The sequence below is a fragment of the Frankliniella occidentalis genome, unplaced genomic scaffold, assembly GCF_000697945.3.
Source record: "Frankliniella occidentalis isolate FOCC.00 unplaced genomic scaffold, Focc_3.1 Scaffold9, whole genome shotgun sequence".
Classification (NCBI taxonomy): domain Eukaryota; kingdom Metazoa; phylum Arthropoda; class Insecta; order Thysanoptera; family Thripidae; genus Frankliniella; species Frankliniella occidentalis.
Genome location: NW_026267139.1, coordinates 3,014,122 through 3,021,736, shown reverse-complemented (window position 1 = coordinate 3,021,736; position 7,615 = coordinate 3,014,122). Strand labels below are relative to the sequence as shown.

Below are 7,615 nucleotides of genomic sequence, written 5' to 3'. Positions count from 1 at the left end.
GCCTCGTCTCGTCTCGGGACGCGGCGGGGCGGGGCGGGGCGGGGCGGGCGACCGTGACGGCCCAGCGAGTCTTGGCGGGCCGCGGTCGTGGCAGTGCCAGTGTCCCAGACAGGCCCGCCACCGCCGGGCGCCCCCATCGACCCCCACGATCATGATCAGGGACTCCTCCACCGCAGGCCCGACCCGGCCAGCAGACCGACACAACGGCGCGGGAAACGGGTTATAGCCAGCCACCATGTTGATAGACCTGTCAATAGCGACCATGGTCAAATAGTTGACCGGGACCGGGGACAAGGGGGGGCGGGGGGATACGATGCAGGCGTCTGGACGGATACGTGCGTGACGCGGGAACGCGAAATCCCGCTCATCCAGGAACCCGTCGTGGAGGGTGCTGCTACGGGAGACACACACAACACACACACAGACACACACATGACGACACGCGAAGGTCACCGTCAATCTGGTCGGCGGCGAGTCGCAAGCCCAGAGGCGATCCGACACTGCAGGAAAAGAATATGTTTCACCATACGAAATCGAGAATATTTTTGAAGCAGCGGAAATGAAAAAGACGGCCCCTGAGAAACTGTCAAGTCGGGCGTCACTGCCGGGTACTGCGCGGCGAGCTCGCAGGGACCGTCAGGGCACCCTTGTGGATTATTCCCCAACCCTTCAATGTTTCTTTCCTCTGCAGAGTATGTGTGTTGTCGATGAACCTGCCGTGTCACAGGGGAGGCCCCGCGGCCCCGCGCTGCGCACCAAGCTTCAACTTCAACGAGGGTTGGCTGACCGCAAAGCAGTTGTCCTCCAAACAAGCAGCGCGGGGATGAAAAAGGGGTGAACCGCGAGCGAAACATGGGAGCAGGGGCGCGATAAATTATATCGAAGCTTATTGCCTCTGCCTTGTGCTGCTCATGATCGTCGTCGTCGAGGATCGATTGGATACTAATAGATAAAAAGGAATACAAGAGGCCGATGAAAAAAAATAATATAATAATAGTAAAAAGGGTGGCGCGCGCGGAGCAAGGGGTGAGGCTCGCGCGCGCGGCTTCCGCTAATGGTCCACCGCGACCAGGAGGAGGGGGCTTGAATGGGACCGGTCACGTCATAAAACAAGCTCACGGCAAAATCAACTCGCGCCCGCAGAAGTGTGTTTCTTTTACATCAATATTATATCGCATTTTTCTACTTAACCCGATCTCTCCACCCCCTGCTTGCTTGCGAAAACAGAAGAGTATCGTACGCGTCATCACAGAGGCAGAAGTATAACTTCCTTTGCAGCACCACCGCACTACTTTCGCACTTTTCCAACGGTATATTTCCGAAAAATTCCCAAAAATTTCCCGAAAATAACTAACTGAAAACTTCAGAAGTCTGGGAAGTCTTCCATTTCCCCGGAAATTTCCCGCTTTTCTTGAAATTTTCCAGAAACTTTCCAGGGCTTCCAATCCGAATGTATATTTACGAGTCGCGCAGGTCCCGCCGCCGCCGCCCGGTGCAAAAGGGTTGTGTTGGGTGGGCGCCGCCACCGAGCCGGTGGAGCCAACGGACCCCCGATGGCTGACGCGATGCGATGCGATCCCCAACGAGGCCCGACCCAAAAGCACCAAAAGCCTGCCTTATCTATCTGACTCGCCCTTCTTACCTTTTCGCCCGCCCGGGCAGCGGTCCGCTTCGCTTCTACCCGTTCGGCTGCTCTGGCCCGGGCCGCCGCCGCCGCCGGGGGTGGGGTGGTGGGTCTGGCCCGATAAGGGAAGGAAAACGCAAAAAGATGGATGTTGATGAGGTAGAAATAAGGGAAAACAAATGAGTTGGGAGAAGGACTCTCCCCTCCCTCCGGTCCTTCACCCGCTCTACCCCTTCTCTACCCCTTCGCTCAAACGCGCTCGACGGCGGACGGCGGCCCCCGGGCCCGGGGAGCAGCCGAAATGAAAAATCCACACTACCGGGAAAAAATCAGACAGGTGAAAGAATCAAACGCCCCCCCCCCTTTCCCTCTCGTTTCAGATCGAGGGCAAATTGAAATTACTGCGTGATTATAATTACGGATCGTGTTGAAGTTGCTGCTCCCTCGGCGTCAGCGCTACCGCTCACGGACGTGTTCGATTCTTCACCTGTCCACGCTCCCCGTTCTTCCCGGTAATACACTTTGGCCCCTCGAGCCCGAGAGAGAGAGAGAGGCGCGAGAGACCGCTGAAGTGAAGCGTGGCTTAACACACACACGCGATGTAGTACACACAACAACACAAGGCAGGTAAAAGTAAATACACGCTAACGACTATGTGCCGCTACAAACAAAAAAAGGGTTAGGGTCGGCCCTAACCTCACCTCACACCCCAACCAAACCGCGCAGCACCGACCGTGACACATTGCACGCACCTGACTCGGTGGTGGTGGTGGTGGTTACATCCGCAAACACTAACCCTTCCCCTCCTTTCGCACCGCGACCCCTCCTCCTCTCTCCCCCTTTACCATCGGCACGCGCGGCCCATAACCCTTCACACCAAACAACACAACACACACAAAAAAAGAGAAGCCTGTCGGGTTATTTTTTATCATCCGCTTACCCCGTTCTCCCGGATCCCGGATAAATATATCTCTATATAGAATCTTGGTGGATATCGCCGGAGGCCGCCGAGCGGCGCGTGTAAACGTCTGTTTTGTTCCGCGTCACGCCGTTCCTCAACCCTTTAGCACGCTCATGTGATGTGGCCTCGGGGGACGGGAGAGGGGGGGACGAGTGTCCGAGACTAACGAGATGCCTTTGCCCACTTCGACCGACGACGACGTGTTCATCGACTGAAAACAGGCGTCGCGTCCCTCCCAGTAAGACACGGTTACATTTCGAACGCGATGTCGCTCCGACGACTGTGACAGACTCCGACATCGTTACGACCGTCATTTTGATGTCGTGGTTTGAAAACCAACAATTTTGTTGAAATTTATGTCATTTCTCATGGACTGCCGTACGTGGAGGGGAGTGAGTCTCCTTTGAGTATTCAGCTCCAGAAAAGAAAAATAACTACTCGAGTTATTGGAATATAATATGAAGTCCCCCACCCCCCCCCCCCCCCTGAGAGGGGATAGGAGCTGGAGTAAAGAGCTCATCTCACTTATTTGCTGCCGAGAGGCAGCGGCGAGCACTACCAACCTTATGAGCCTCTTCTCTTCCTACTAAAGCGCGCTAGCGCGCTCTCCAAGGTAGTTTCTGTCCGTGAGGTTGGTATGCCCAGGGAGAGCAATATCCGGCTCGCACCGGAAGCCCGTGACGCCCCCGCCCTCTCCATCGCATCCATCCCTCATTTCGCCAGGGTCGCCGCCGCCGATCTTTGTGCGAAATTTATTCACACACTTCCAGGGGGGGGGGGGGGGAAGTAAAGTGAGGAATCTGAACGCATAACCACATATTTTTCAAGCCGATGAATGAATAGCACGTGCTAATCGGCGTCGCACACTGACAAAAATTTGTTTTCCATACACAATGAAGGTGAAATAATTATTATTAAAAAAAATTGCTTCGGGCTAAGACTAATTTTTCTTAAATCTTAAAAAATGTGCTCTCTCCAAAACCATGTTGCTTCAATTTCAATCAAGAAAATTTAGGTTTCTCGATTCAAGAAAACCGCTTGCTCTCTAACATTCTTGATGTAAAGAAGTTGGCCCCGTATTCCGTTAACAAATAACTTTCTTGCCCACGTGCAATCCTTATTTGCGGGTGCTCGACGACTTCCCATACGTAACCTTTGTGTCCCCAATTAACTGTTTTTGTGTTTTTCTCCAGTGTACATTATTGCGAGTTCGGCGTAGCTCCTGCCCAAGCCCAAAGGGTGAGGGACCCTAGTCTTGCGTGGGGTGCCGTCCCCGTAGGGCCAGCAGACGAGGGGCGGGGCGGGGGCAGCAGCCACCAGGTGTTCCTGAGTAGCAGGCTGGGCTGGGTGCCCGGCCTGCATGGGTGTCGGCAGGGCTGTTCTACCCTTGCGTCCCCGCCTGGCACGCGACTACCCACCCAAAAAGAAAACATCATCAAAAACTTTGACCGAAAAAAGTAATTGATGATAATTATTGTTGCCGGTCATATGTGTATTTATTCGGAAATTTTCCGCTGTTCCTGATATGCCGCCGGGAGGAAACAAACGATATGAACAAGTTCAGGAGTTTTTATAGTCATTGTAAGATGTTGTTTTCATAGAATTTACTTGTAAAGAAGTAAGAGAGAGGCTTTTTCCAATAAGGTGCTTTCCAAGAGTTTTTTGCTGACACAAAAACTGTCTTCTCGGCGCCCTGGGCAAAATGGTCTATGATGTGACTCTTCTTTACGGTGTATACATTTCGCCAACGTCTACCCTCTCTCTGCTGGACCGCGCGGCGGCGGCGGCGGCAGAGAAGCAGCAGCAGCAGGGCAGCATCCCTCTCTTGGCTGCTCCCCGCACCGCCCCCGCGCCGGCCTACGCAGCGGCCATTCCGAAGATCGCCTCTGTTTTTTATGGAACCGAGGGGGGTGAGGCTGGTCGGCCGGGCCGGTCACTGTGCGGTGCATGTGTGTGCGCCCAACCCCCGCCCCGCCCGCCCCCACCCCGCCGCTGCGCTGCTGCGTGGCGGTGCGTGTCGAAGGGGGTGCGGCGGCGGCCGGCGGCGGTGGGTGGACGTGTGGGCGCGTCGGGCAGTGAGGGAAGGGCTGGCCCTCCGGCCTGGCGAGTGGCAGGACAGGATGGGGTGGACGAGACGCGGGGTGCTCCGGGGCGGCGCCCAGCCATGCGCCGCGCTACGCCACGCCACGTCCGCGGCCGCCGCCGGACCGCCTCGCCCGCCGCCATGTTGGCTCTCTCTCTCTCTCTGCTCTTCTCCCGACGAGCCTGCTCCTCGGCCCGGACAAAGGAGTGCGCCAGAGAGGATTCCAATTGCCTATCTATGATGTGTCATCGCTGTGCTGCAGCAACCAAAAGGAACACTGCGCTGTCCTCTCAACCCTACAGCAGTGTATACTGGACGCTCTCAGTTTCCTTTTCAAGGCGGTAGAAAACAATTATTCGGCGTAAAACCGCATCGTTCTTCAAGTTTCACAAAAAAAGACGAAAACAATTGGGTGGAAAACTCTGGGTGGTAACATGAAAAATTGAACACATGTTCGGAAAACCACCACCTTCATTCCAGCGTACAGTGTACCTTTCTCCGTGTGCGAATTTTGTGACGTCAAACGAGAAAGCTTATCCAGGTGGTCGGTCCGCATCACCGCACTGTCCTTCCTTCCAGTGATGCCGCAGCGGATGCAGGCGTGCGGGCGGGTTGTATACTCGCACGGGGCCTAGTAAAGGAAAGGCTCTCGGTGAGCGACGATGATAGTGTGCGCATCCAGAGATGGAACGGCGCCGAATGGCCATGTTGATGACAGGTTCTTTTGCGACTCATATTTGGTGCCCATGATTTAACATGGGAGCGAGACCACATAGTGGTCACGCCGCAATAAGAAATGTGTTTTGAGCGGTATTGAGCGTACGATTCGTTTGTGAATCGTGTACACTAAGTAAGACTCCTTTCGTCTAACCATGCGGGCAAATATTATTTTCACAGTTGCAGGAGTCGCATGCACGCACGAGACCTACTTACACTACGCAAGGAGGCCTCTCAAACCGTTTTCAAAAAAGATACTAAACTTTTCGTTTTTTGCGATTGCAAGATGTGCTTGTTTTTGTTCGCCCACCCATGAAAAGGAGGTTCTTGAATCAAGTAAATGTACATAGAACAAATCAATTTAATTGTTCCAAGGTGATTCAAGAACCTCCTTTTTTATGGGAGCACACGAACGCATTTCAGTATTTATTATCACTATTAAAAAAATTGAAAACATCCTCATTTCTATTTCAATTTTTGCTTTTATTTTGGCACGTACGTTGTCGACGCGCAATTTTAATTTTCGGCGGGAGAGGCGGACGAAGGAGTCGGCCGCGATGATCAGGATGGATGGGATGGGGTTGCAGAGTCCGGCCGAGGGGGTTACTATCGAACAACACAATCCGTCCCGAACGACGACCCCCCGATAGCAGCGAGGAGACGCACTCGCTGCGAGGCAGGAGGGCAAGGGGAAGCAGTTATTGTGTCACCGGCCGGCCCGGCGGCCCGCGGGGGGACCAGACGACGGACAGGGGTGCCAGCCAGCCTAACCGCTCGCCTCGCTCCTCTCCACTTTTGGACATTTTATCTGTGTATACACACCACTCCTCCCCCTTTCCTTTGGTCCGGGTCTGCGCGCGCAGAAAATGACGCGCGCGGACGCGACACTGGGGAAATGTGTTTGCCCAGGTGAAAAACGATGCTGCTGCTGCTGCTCCACCAAGAAGGGCGGCGACGCGGTGACGGTGCAGGGCAGCAGCAGCAGCAGCAGCGCGGAGTGGGCTGACGACGCTTTCCTCTTTTCTTTTCATCATTCTGCAATGCAACCATTATCATCATTCTGCAATACACTTTTGTGAATATCGTTACGCGGCGGCGGTGTTGGCGTCGCGTCCGTCGGCCGATATGCAGCGCAGTAGTGCCGGTGCGCCTTCTTTCAGGTGTCAGCTGCAAAGATCCGATCACCCCGGAGGAGCAGCATAGCCATAGCCGACCGCCCCCCCCCGCCTGAAAATCATTGACCGGTCCGCGCGCCACAATAAAAACCTCCACGGAGGATGAAAAGAAAAATGTGAGCGGATGTAAAAGAAAAACATTGAGGAATGGGTTTGCATTGGTGTGGCGCTCCACTTCGGGGGCCCCGGCTCGGCTCGGCTCGGCTCCGGCGTGCGGCACTGCCGCCTCGGCTCGGCCTACGGCTCGGCTCGTCAGCGTGCCCTTGGCTTGGACCCTTGCCTAAGGCTGTGCCAATCCTTGGCAGATTGCAAAGGCTTTCTACCTGGCCTAGGGCTCCGGAGGGCGGGGGCGGGAGGGAGAGTTCATCGAACTCAGACCCGAACCCGATCACGCTGTGAGCTGAGTTCTCGTCTCTCCTCTTTTTCCTTTTTTTCTTTCTCTTTTTTTTTTCGCCGCCAAACCAAACCACTGTCTCTCGTCCTCTGAGATGAATATGGATCCTAAGCTACTTGACTGGCCTGGGCCCCCGGCTCCTGGTCCTGCGCGCCCGACAAGTCCATCAGGTATCATACATATTTGCGTCGGGGACAAAAGCGGCGCAAAGCCAGCCGCTGGCGCCTCCGCCTTCAGTGGTACAGAGTATGGCCTCCACCGGGTCGGGGGGAGGGAAATCCTTCACCGCGAGGGTTAAGTATAGTAGAGATACAAAGAGAGCGAGAGAAGATAGATAAAGATGCGTAGGCCCCGTCCCGTGTGGTGGAGAGATACACCGGGCGAAATAAAGTGTTGGCCTCGTTTCATGCCAGACTCAAAGCGAGTGGACCGGCTGCTTGGACCAATTCCTCCCTCCCCCTCTCTCCCTCCCTCTCCCTCTGTCTATCTATCTGTCTCTCGCCCCCTCTTCAGGTGGGCGAAAGCAATATACAATACTGTGAAACAGAGCGTCGGCGCGTCACGCAGAATCTGCCTGCAGCCCCCCGATATTATTTTTATCTTGTGATGCGAAACATCACAAGATATCAACGTCTAATCTGATCCAGACGCCCCCCCCCCC

The 7,615-nt window shown here is 54.8% G+C and overlaps 1 protein-coding gene across 1 annotated transcript in view; it reads right to left on the bottom strand.

The window, feature by feature from the left end:
* The window catches only part of LOC113210803 (protein krueppel-like), a 59,735-nt gene extending 57,053 nt beyond the window's left edge, over nucleotides 1-2,682 (bottom strand). The window contains exon 1 of the mRNA XM_052276714.1: nucleotides 2,565-2,682. The gene's annotated coding sequence lies outside the window, so the exon portion shown is untranslated. The remainder of the gene's footprint in view (nucleotides 1-2,564) is intronic.
* Between the last annotated feature and the right edge of the window lie 4,933 nt (nucleotides 2,683-7,615).